Raw genomic sequence first — 11774 nt, forward strand, 5'->3', positions numbered from 1 at the left:
ATATGAAAAGACATTTTGTATGATTACACATGTATAAAAGTTGCTTGCCTTCTCAATGTGAAGGAACATTTGAGAGGGAAGGAATTGAAATTAAAAATTAAAAGAAAAAAGTTAAAATTGCTTTTACATTTAATTGGGGAAAATAAAATATTAAACAATCAAAAATCAGAATTAATGAGCACTTAATAGTAACATACTTTAATTATATCTCATAACCATCATCATATTTAGCAAATGCTTATTGAATATATTGTTGAGAGGCAGTTTCAGAATAGCAGAAAAATTAGTTACTTTAGAGGGAAAAGATTTGAATTCGAGAACAAATTCTACCACTGGTTCATATGACCTTGGAAAAATCACAACTTCTGTTTGCCTCAGTTTCCTCAAAGGCAAAATATGTAAAAGGATACACCCATACTTTATTTTTTAAGAAGGAATCCAGAGAAGTAATCGCTTAGCAACCGCTAGGCCCTTTCCACACTAGTAATTGCTATGAAAAGTCAGCTTCCTAGGATTTTTTTCAATGTTATCAATGTTTTAACATAATGTACTAATGTAGGTTAGGAATTGCAGGGCATTGAATTAAGTCTGCTCTAAATATATGTGATAATGTAACAGCTGAAAATAAATTCTTACTATCAACTTCTTTAATTGGAGCTTGTTTCATGAAATTCGAGGTAGTGAGTGGAGAAAAACCAACTGCTTGGATTCTGTACATGTGAGAGTTTGCTGCAGATACATTAATAAACAAAAACATCAAAATACCTTGTTTTCAGACCTGTAATAAACTGAAAAGGAGAGGAGCTAAGAAATGCTTTCTGACATGAGCATACTTAAGTAAAGAACATTGTGGCTGATTTGCAAAAGTAAATTTAAAAGACAAGGAAGGATCTGGCACTTGCCTCATGAATACTCAATTGCTAGTAGCATATAGGTACTAAAAAGTCAGTTGGCTTTGATAAATACTCAGAGGAAAAGACTAGCAAACTGAATTCAGACTTTCCTGTCTAATAAAACAAAACAATCTTTCTGTAAAAGAGTGTACAATATGTATAGTATTTCCTTCATTAGGTCTTTTTAGCTTGTGGCTAAAAATCAGGTTGCTGCTTTTTTTTTTTTTTTTTGGTTATCATTTTTTTTTTTTGTGGTCCTTACCAACCATTTACATTAGAAATGCTATTTGAGGACTTGAACAAGATTGGTGCATTAGCTATGACATTCCATTTCTATAAGACTGGTTAAGCAATCACACTGAATGAACTGAAAGCCTATTTCTCCTAGGAAGCTAACCTTTCCAATATATGAAAAAGATGAATGCTAAAGTGATTTCAGAGTATTGACTTAGGTTTGTTGGTTTTCTTCCTGTCACCCCCTTCCCCTCCCCCAGTCCTAGGATCAAAGTCTTAAAAGTTTAGTTTCCTACACATCTAGTAAAGAACTACATTATTTGTGATTTAAAAGAAGATGGGGCAATTTTTCTTTTCCCATTGAGTGGTTACATACCAATGTGCTGTTTAGAACAAAAAGAGAAAAGAGGTGAGATGTGATTTTATGAGGTCTGAACATTAGGGGAGCAGCCTTTCTTTACACACTGTGCCAGTCTTTAGAAATAGAGAGAAATATGATTAATGGGTAAGTAATGGGAGGAAGGGAAAAGACCACTGGACTGGAAATCAGAAGCCCTAGGTTCAACTCATAGTTTTAGTATTTACTAGCTAGGTGACCAAGAGTAAGTCTGTGAGCCTCAGATTCCTTATTTGAAAAGTTGGAATCACAATAATAAAACTTAAGACTACATTCCCCTACAAGGTTGTCAAGAACATAGTGATATTTGTGTATATACATATTCATATATTCATAAACACATATGGATATATGCAGTTATTATATTAAATATAATTATTTAATAAGACCTGTCCTGTATTTTCTTTGTAATGATGACAGCAGCTATAATCATTTTGCTTGAATGAGTTCACTGAAAATTTTGAATATATTCTCTTTAGGCTAGAAACTGGCAAAATTCTATGTGTGAAAAATATTTGTGTTATCACATAACTGCAGAATGTTTAGGCCCATTGGAATTGCACAGAAAAAGGAGGAGAGGGCATTGATAATAAGATATACCTAAAGGATTAATTTAGTAGTACTTAAAATTTTATATCAAAATGAAACTAAGTTGCAGAATTAGATAAGTTAGGGTAATAGTAACAATACTAATAATAACTCATGTTGATGTAGTTCTTAAAACATGATCATGAAAGCAAAAGCAACTCATTCACTATTTTTTGTTTACCTGTTTTTGTTTATTTTTATTTTTTTTTAAATTTTATAAAAATTATTCATTTTCGGTTCTCGCCATTCACTTCCGCAAGAAGCGAATTCAAAATTCAAAATTTTCTCTCCACCTCACCTCACCGCCCACCCTAGGAAAGCAAGCACCCCATCCACCACTTCCTCCAGGCTATCCTCGCTTCTATTATCCACCCTCCTTCCATTCCCCTTTCCCCTCCATTTTCCTGTAGGGCAAAATAGGTTTCTATATTCCATTGCCTGTATATCTTAATTTCCAATTGCATGCTAAAACAATTTTTAACATTCTTTATTAAAGCTTTGGATTCGATATCCTCCCTCTTCCTCCATCCCCACACACCCTCATTGAGAAAACAAGAAGTACAATATATGTCATACTTGTATAACAACCCAAAGGACTTCCATAATAGTTGTATTGTTATATTTCCATCTGTCCTATTCTGCACATCATTTATTCCCTTCTCTCCCTTGACCTGTCCTGCAGCAATGGTGTTTGCTTCTCATTGTCCCTTTCTTCAACTTGCTGACCCTTCTATTAGCTTCCCTCTCTTATCCCCTTTCCCCTTGCCTTCCTGAAAGCTAAAATCAATTTTCATACCCAAGTGATGTGTGTTATTCCCTCCTTAAACCAAATTCTATGACAGTAAGGCTCACTTATTTCCTTTCGTCTCCCCCTCTTCACCTCCATTGTAAAAGCTCTTTCTTCCCTCTTTCATGTGAGATGATTTGCTACATTCTATCTCTCCCTTTCTCTTACTCCTCCTATATTCCACTCAGGAGGAAATTTTACTTTTTAGGCATTCTCCCTTCATATACAGCTCCACATATGCCCTCTGTGTGTGTGTATGCACACACATATACATATATATATACATATGTGCACTCATGTACATATAAATACCTACACATAAATAATGCACACATATATACATACTCATATACACCTATATACTCTCTCTCTATATATGTGTATATATGTATATACACGTACATATATATATATATATATATATATATATATATATATATATATATAACAACCCTAAAACTGAAAAAAGTCTCATGAGTTACAAATAATATCTTTCCATGTAGGAATGTAAACACCTCAGCTTTAATGGGCTCCTTAATTTTTCTCTTTCCTGTTTACCTTTTCATGTTTCTATTGATTCTTGTATTTTGAAAGTCAAATTTTCTATTCAGTTCTGCTCTTCTCAAAAAGAATGCTTGAAAGTCCTCTATTTCATTAAAATTCTATTTTTCCCCTGAAGTATTATACTCAGTTTTGTTGGGAAGGTGATCCTTGGTTTTAATCCTATCTCCTTTGCCCTCTGAAATATCATATCCCAAGCCCTTTTATCACTTAGTGCATAAGTTGCTAAATCCTATGTTATTTTAATTATATTTCCACGACACTTGAATTGTTTCTTTCTGGCATCTTGTAATACTTTCTCCTTGACCTGGGAACTCTGACATTTGGCTACAATATTCCTAGGACTTTTCCTTTTGGGATCTCTTTCAGGAGGTGATCAGTGAAGCTTTTCCATTTATATTTTGCCCACTGCTTCTAGAATATCAAGGCAGTGTTCCTTGATAATTTCTTGGAAGATCATGTCTAGGCTCTTTTTTTGATTATGGTTTTCAGGTAAGCCAATAATTTTAAAATGATCTCTCCTGGATCTATTCTCCAGTACAATTGTTTTTCCAATGAGATATTTCATATTTCTTCTATTTTTTCATTCTTTTGGTTTTGTTTATATAATTTCTTGCTTTATCATAAACTCATTACCTTCCATCTGTTCCATTCTAATTTCGAAAGAATTATTTTCTTAAGTGAGTTTTTGAACCTCCTTTTCCATTTGGCTAGTTCTGCTTTTTTAAAGCTTTCTTCTCCCCACTAACTTTTTGGACCTCTTTTGACATTTGTGCTAGTCTCTTTTTAAAGGTATTATTTCCCTCAGCATTTTTTTGAGTCTCCATTAGCAAGCTGTTGACTCACGTCTCATGATTTTCTTGGGTCTCTCTCATTTCTCTTCCCAATTTTTCCTCCACCATTCTTATTAATTTTTCAAAATCCTTTTTGAGATCTTCTATGGCCTGAGACTATTGCATATTTTTTTTTGGAGGTTTTGGATGCAGAAGCCTTGATTTCTATGTCTTCCTCTGATGGTATGATTTATTCTTCCTCATCTGAAAGGATGGAAGAAAATACCTTTTCACTAAAAAACGGTTTACTTTTTTTTCCTTTTTTGGGCATTTTCCCTGCCAATTACTTGATTTTTAAATCCATTTTCAAGAAAAAGAGGGTATAGTAACCTAGGCTTCAGAGATTTTCTGCAGCTATTCACTGAGATATCTCTAGGGACCTGTAAATTCTCTGTTCCTCTGTTCCAAGGTGGCACAATGAAAGGAGAGAAGTTTACTCTTGTCCTGGCCTGCACACTGGTCTGTGAACAACCACAAGCACTCTTTTCAGCTCAGGCTCTCCAAGTAAGGTTCTCTCTCCACTGCTACCACTAGCTCCACCATGCTACCACTCCTCCTCATCAGAGGAATGACTCTCAGGACTGAGACCCAGACCAGGTTCTCAAATACCCCAGAGTCTTTAGGCCAAGGGTTCCAAAAGTGGACACTGATACCACAGTGGCTGCCACTTCCTGAAAACAGATTGTGCTCCCCTCTCACCCATGTGAAACAGCTTTATTACTGCCTTTTGAAGCTATCTTTGGCATTTGTGGGTTGAGAAATCTGGAATCTGTGGCAGTTGCCCATGGGTTACCTTTCTGAAACTTGCTCCAGTCTTGTCTGTGTCACGTGGCCTAGGCTAGGCTATGCTCTGCTCCAAGCAAGGTGTGATAGAACTTTCCTGTTGACCTTCCAGGCTGTCTTGGGTGGAAATCTGTTTTACTCCTTCATTTTGTGTCTTCAGCTTCTCTAGAATTTACATACTCATTTTTAACAGGTATTTATTTTAACAGGCATTTTCTATGGGGAAAGATCTTCTACAGGTCCATGCTTCAACTCTGTCATTTTTCATTCACTATTCTTTTTCAGCCCATGGGATAATTGCTATAAACATCACTGGTCCCATTTTACAAATGAAGTAACAAAGGATCAGAGATGCTGTATATCTTTTCCAAAGTTACATGGCAATTTAACAACTGGAATGAGATTAAAATGTAGACCTTCCTTAATCCTGGCTGGACATTTTATCTACTTCAACAAGGATTCAACTATAGCTTCATAGGTGACAGCAAAATAATCCTAAGGTAGTCAGGCGAAAGTTTTCTTTTAAGTTCAAAAACATTCTATAACACTTGGGGCTGTAGAGTGATTCAATCCTAATAAGTGCCACTTTCATTGATAAAGATTTTAATCCTGACAGGAACCCTTGTCCGGTTTTTCTCCCCTTTCCTAAAAAGTCTTCCTCTTGATGTTCTAGTGCCTTGGTGGTGCCAACATCCCCAAACTGTTCATTATTCATTAGTTTCTTACTAATTACAATGTGAGTTACTTGAGAACAGAGACTGTCACAACTTTCTAATAATATATCCAGAGATTAGCGCAGTGCTTTCCATATAGTCAATTCTTCGTTCATTCATTTACTAACATTAGTGACTAGCTTAAAAAAAAAAGAAATTAGTGAAGACAACTAAAATGTAAGAAGTTCAAAAGAATCAGAAAAAGGAAAAAAAAACATATTTTAAAGATGTAAATACCTTTACTAAAACAAAGAACAATGTTTAAGTCCAAAATAAAACCATGGTTTCAGAATGGGGATAAAATGAGAAAGGGAAAATATTTTATTTTGTTTTTTTCCTTGATGTCAGCAGACATCTTTGTAGAAAAAGAAAAAGGAGAATAAACAAGGAAATGGAACTTTTGTAATACTTCTCTTCCAAAGATAGTATTTGATTTTGAGGAAAAGGGAGAAAGTAAAATTGGAGATATAAAAAAGAACAAGCTATGTTTCCTGCTTTCATGGAACTTACAATTTAATAGGAGAGAGAAGGTAAGGGACGCAAAGCTGAATGTGTAATTAAAATAAAAGATACATTGAATGCTGAGGGGTGATTATACTATTCACTAATGAGATTATTTTGGAAAAGACTTTGTAAAACATATCTAATTTAATATGTCTTAAAGGATGCAAAGGAACTAACTGGCCAAAACTATAAAGGAAGGGGATTCCAAATAGAAAAGTAAGGTGACTAAGGGAAAGAAGATAGCTAAAGGAATAGTAATTGAGACAATATTTCAAATTCTGAATGAAATGGGGATATTCCTCCTGGAAAAGAAAATATTGGTGAGGGAATGGAAAAGAGAGGAAGGAACAGGGATGTGACAAGAGTCTCTAGTACATGGAGAATTCTTACATGAAAAGTGTGTTAGATATCTTTTGCTTGACTTAAGAGAGCAAAGCAAGGAGCACTTGATGAAAGTGTTCTCTTCCATAGAAGGAAAATCTTCCTAACAATTATAACCACTATTGGAACAGGCTGATTTGAAAAAAGTATACTCCCCATGACTAGAGGTCTTGAAGGAAAGGTTAAGTGACCATTTCTCTGGGACATTGTATAGAGTACTGCTGTTAATATATGGGTTGAGCTTCATGATCTCTGAAGTCCCTTCTAAATTTGAATCCTATAAATCACAATTGTAACCTTTAATGCCATACAAGAAAAATGGTTGATTTTCCTCTCAGCATGGCCACAATACACTAACAGTAAAGTTAATGTATCTCCTTGAATACTTCCTTTATCACAATGTAGTCTCTTAGCTGTAAAGAAATTGAAACCTATTATTCCACATATACTTAGTGTGTGGGGAGAAAATTCACAAAGTAAACGTGGAAAGAGTAGTAATATAGCAGTTCCGTGCTCAAGCAAGATGTAGTACATTTTGGAATGATGGATGGACTTTCTGAGAGGCTTTTCCATTTGAAAAACCAGGGATCCTTTTTTAGTAGAGACAAGCCATATGGTTTAGTGGAACATCCATTATTCAACCTCAGAGTAGGCTACGTAATTTACTGCCCATAACACTAACTATAGTATCCATATATATAAATCAGGCTTGAATGAATGTTACTCGATTTTTTGTCAAAGTACTGAATCCAAAAAGGCCAAATTGTTTGAAGATTTTTTTTTAGTGTTCTACGTTGATACTAGTTATAAAATAGCAGTTTATTTAGTTATTTCCTAAGAAAACATCAAGAAGGAATTTGGTGTGGTATGTCAAACAATGAAGATGACAACCCATCTATGACTCAGCAGATAAGTAAGTGCTAAGTTACCTGAGACACATAAAGACTAAATATTTGGTCTAGGATCATAAAATCAGTGTCAAAGGAAGATTTGAACCCAGGTCTAACCTGATTCTAAGTATACCACTCTATCCACCATGTCATATGAAATGAGATTATTTCACAATAAAGTATTCATATTAGATAAAAAGTAAAGCTGCTCCATAAATCACCAGGGTCAAAAATATCATCATCTCATAGAAATGAGCCTCTCTATATGTTTCAAGGCTAGTCCTCAGGCAGCATATTCAGCTATATGATTCCATAATGAAAACCTTTCTAGTAGAATATAGCTAAGTAGTACTCCACTGCTATACCATTAAAAAATTCAGTCACCTTGAAATTACAGGACATCTAATGAGGCTATTATGGATGTAAGTAAAAAAGAGTTTGGGATATTGCCTATTGAGATATGAAATGGATGGCCCCATCATTTCACTGAAATATTAGAAGAAGCAGAGGAAGATCTCAAGTATATTACATCTATCCATGGAGCAATTTTAGAGAGAGAATCAGAAGGCATGACTAGGCTATCACTGACACTGATAGAGAGAATACCCAAACCAATGAACTCATAGATTCCTTGAAGTAAAAATACAAATTGGCAAATCTGAAAGCTGAAGAAATTGTCAGGGTGGGTTTAAAGACTGAATATAAAATTCTTTATTTAAATTGAAGTCAATAGAAAAGTGCATACACAATACCATAAAGAGTGAAATGATATACTCATCACTCTTAGTGATAATCTGTTAAGGAAATAATGCCCAAACATCAGAGGCAAATCAATTACTAGGCCCAAGAGCTACATGATTTCTCTATTTTAAATGAGAATACAATGACCAGATCATTAAAAATAGGCAGGATAAGGGATATGAGCACATTCTGTGGGAAAATTGAATGCTAAATAAATCATTAGCCCATGGGGTTTCAGTAACATAGTTTAGTAGAATGAGGGAATCTGAGTTCTAAGTCTTAGCTCTACCATTAACTGGATTTGTGAACTTCCTTAAGTAAGTCATTTAAACATGCTGGGCCTTTGTTTTAGATTTTAGAAAATATATACATTAGATTACAATGACTCATTAGACATCTAATATTCTATGATAACTTAAACATTCAAGTTACATTTTATTATTTATATTTTCTAAAATATAAAGTGAGTCTCTGAAACTTATCAGATATTTTGCTCTAAAATTTTAATGTGAATTTCTAGAATTATTTTGAAAATGTGTCCTTATTCAACTGTATATTATAAACTCATTTTAAAAATTATAATTTTATGTTATTAGGGAAAAACTGACCTTTAAAAATAACAATCTAACTTTTCTAAATAATTTTTGTTGCATAGATTTTGAAATAATTTATGGCTCTATTGACATATTTGTTTCTGTCTCTGCCTACATGCATATGTATACATATAGATGATACATGCATACAGAGATACAGATAGATAGAATTCTTAGAACTTTTGATAGATATATCATATGTAAATTACCTCCCTACATACACAAATATATACATACATGCACACATACATACACAGATAGATGTAGATAAAGAAAGAGATACAACTACATATATATATATATATATATATACATATATATATATGAGAGAGAGAGACAGAGACAGAGACAGAGAGAGGAGAGATGGAAAGACAGAAAGACAAAGACAGAGAGAGAGAGAGAGATTTTTTTTCTATACCCTTACAATGTCATGACTTTTATGGGAATATTCTAAAGTAAAAGGAGATTACAAAAAGCTTCTGAAAATAAAATGTAAGTATCATGAAGTGTAGTTGCATGGATTTTAATAATACTGAATTCATTTGAGTTTTATTAAGTTGGAATTAATGGTAATTTATCCAAAGGAAAGCTAGAGTTCCTTTTTTAATTAGTTTTTTTTTTAAATTTTTATTTATTTTTAGTTTTCAACATTCGTTTCCACAAGATTTTGAGTTTCAAATTTTCTTCCCATTTCTCCCCATCCCCACCCGAAGACACCGTGCATTTTGATTACCCTTTCCCTCAATATGCCCTCCCTTCTCTCATACCCTTCCCTTCTCTTCTATTTTCTTGTAGGGCAAGAGAGATTTCTATACCCCATTACCTGTATTTCTTATTTCCCATTTGCACATAAAAACAATTTTTAACTTTTGTTTTTAAAACTTTGAATTTCAACTTGTATCTCTTCCTCCTTCCGCAATCATCCCCACTGAGAAGGCAAGCAATTCAATATAGGCTACACATGTGTAGTTATGCAAACGACTTTCATAATAGTCATGTTGTGAAAGACTAACTATATTTCCCTCCATCCTGTCCTGCCCCCCATTCATTCTATTCTCTCTCTTGACCTTGGCCTTCCCCATTTGCCCTCCCTTCTATTATGTCCCCTACATCCCACTCCTCCCCTTCTCCGTTACTTTCCTGTAGTATAAAGTAGATTTTCATACCAAACTTAGTGGGCATGTTATTCCTTCTTTAAGCCAAATGTGAAGAGAGTAAGCTTCACTTGTTCCCTCTCATCTGCCCCTTTTTCCCTCCAACGAAAAAACTTTTTCTTGCCCCTTTAATGAGAGATAATTTGCCCCATTCCATTTCACTGTAGCAGACGGCCTGCACCCCACACGGCTTAGTGATGTGGTGAAGAAGAAAGACACGGGAGGCAGGAGAAGATAGACCAACTCCATTTATTGATCTGAGGATCAGGGTATTTATAGACAGAAACTGCAAGCCTAGGTGACATTCTGCTTGTCTCCTGCCCTAGTTATTAAATTAGTCTTATCTTAAAGACTGTGAGCCTAGAGGGCATCTATTATACATATCCCTCGTTTTCTGTAATTTTCTTGTTTGTCTCTCAGAGACAGCAACATCTGGGGGGCATGGAGAGCCATTCCAGATGATAATGAGCACAGTCTCAAAGAACAGTTTCCCGAAGGTCTATCCTGATCTTGTCAACCTCACTCTACCCTGGCCCTCAACATTTCACCTTTTCTCCTCTCAATATATTCCACTTTCACCCCTTAAATTTATTTTTTTAGTTATCATACCTTCCTATTCAACTCACCCTGTACCCTCTGTCTATATGTATATAATCCCTTCAGCTAGCCAAATACTGAGAAAAGTCTCAAACGTTACCAAAATTATCTTTCCATAAAGGAATGTGAACAGTTCAACCTTGGTAAATCCCTTATGATTTCTCTTTCCTGTTTAAATTTTCATGCTTTTTTTTTGATTCTTGTGTTTGAAAGTCAAATTTTCTATTCAGCTCTGACCTTTTCATCAAGATTGCTTGAAAATCCAGTATTTCATCAAATGACCAATTTTTTACCCTGAAGTATTATACTCAGTTTTACTGAGTAGTTGATTCTTGGTTTTAATCTTCACTCCTTTGAATTCTGAAATGTCATATTCCAAGCCCTTGAATCCTTTAATATAGAAGCTGCTAGATCTGTGTTATCCTCATTGTATTTCCACAATACTCAAATTGTTTCTTCCTAGCAGCTTGAAATATTTTCCCCTTGACCTGGGAACTATGGAATTTGGCTACAATATTCCTGGGAGTTTTTCTTTTCAGATCTCTTTCAGGAGGTGATTGGTGGATTCTTTCAATATTTATAGTTTCTGCTGGTTCTAGAATATCAGGGCAATTTTTCTTGAAAATTTCATGAAAGACGATGTCTAGGCTGTTTTTGTTTTTGTTTTTGTTTTTTGATCATGGTTTTCAGGAAGTCCCATAATTTTAAAATTGTCTCTGCTGGATCTATTTTACAGGTCAGTTGTTTCACCAATGAGATATTTGACATTATCTCCTACTTTTTCATTCCTTTGGTTTTGTTTTGTAATTTCTTGATTTTTCATAAAGTCATTAGCTTCCATCTGCTCCATTCTGATCTTTAAGGAATTATTTTCTTCAGTGAGCTTTTAGATCTCCTTTTCCATCTGGTCAATTCTGCTTTTTAGGTCATTGTTCTCCTCATTGGCTCATTTTCTCCCACATCCTCTTCCATATTTGACATGTTCTTTTTCTGTTCTACTGGCCAATCCAAATTGTATGAGACAGTACCTCAGAATTGTTTCAACTTGCATTTCACAAATCAGTCGTCATATAAAGTTTTTTTTTTATTTTCATGTGGTTATAGATAGCTTTGATTTCTTCATCT

The sequence above is a fragment of the Notamacropus eugenii genome, chromosome 7 (assembly GCF_028372415.1).
Source record: "Notamacropus eugenii isolate mMacEug1 chromosome 7, mMacEug1.pri_v2, whole genome shotgun sequence".
NCBI classification, from domain to species: domain Eukaryota; kingdom Metazoa; phylum Chordata; class Mammalia; order Diprotodontia; family Macropodidae; genus Notamacropus; species Notamacropus eugenii.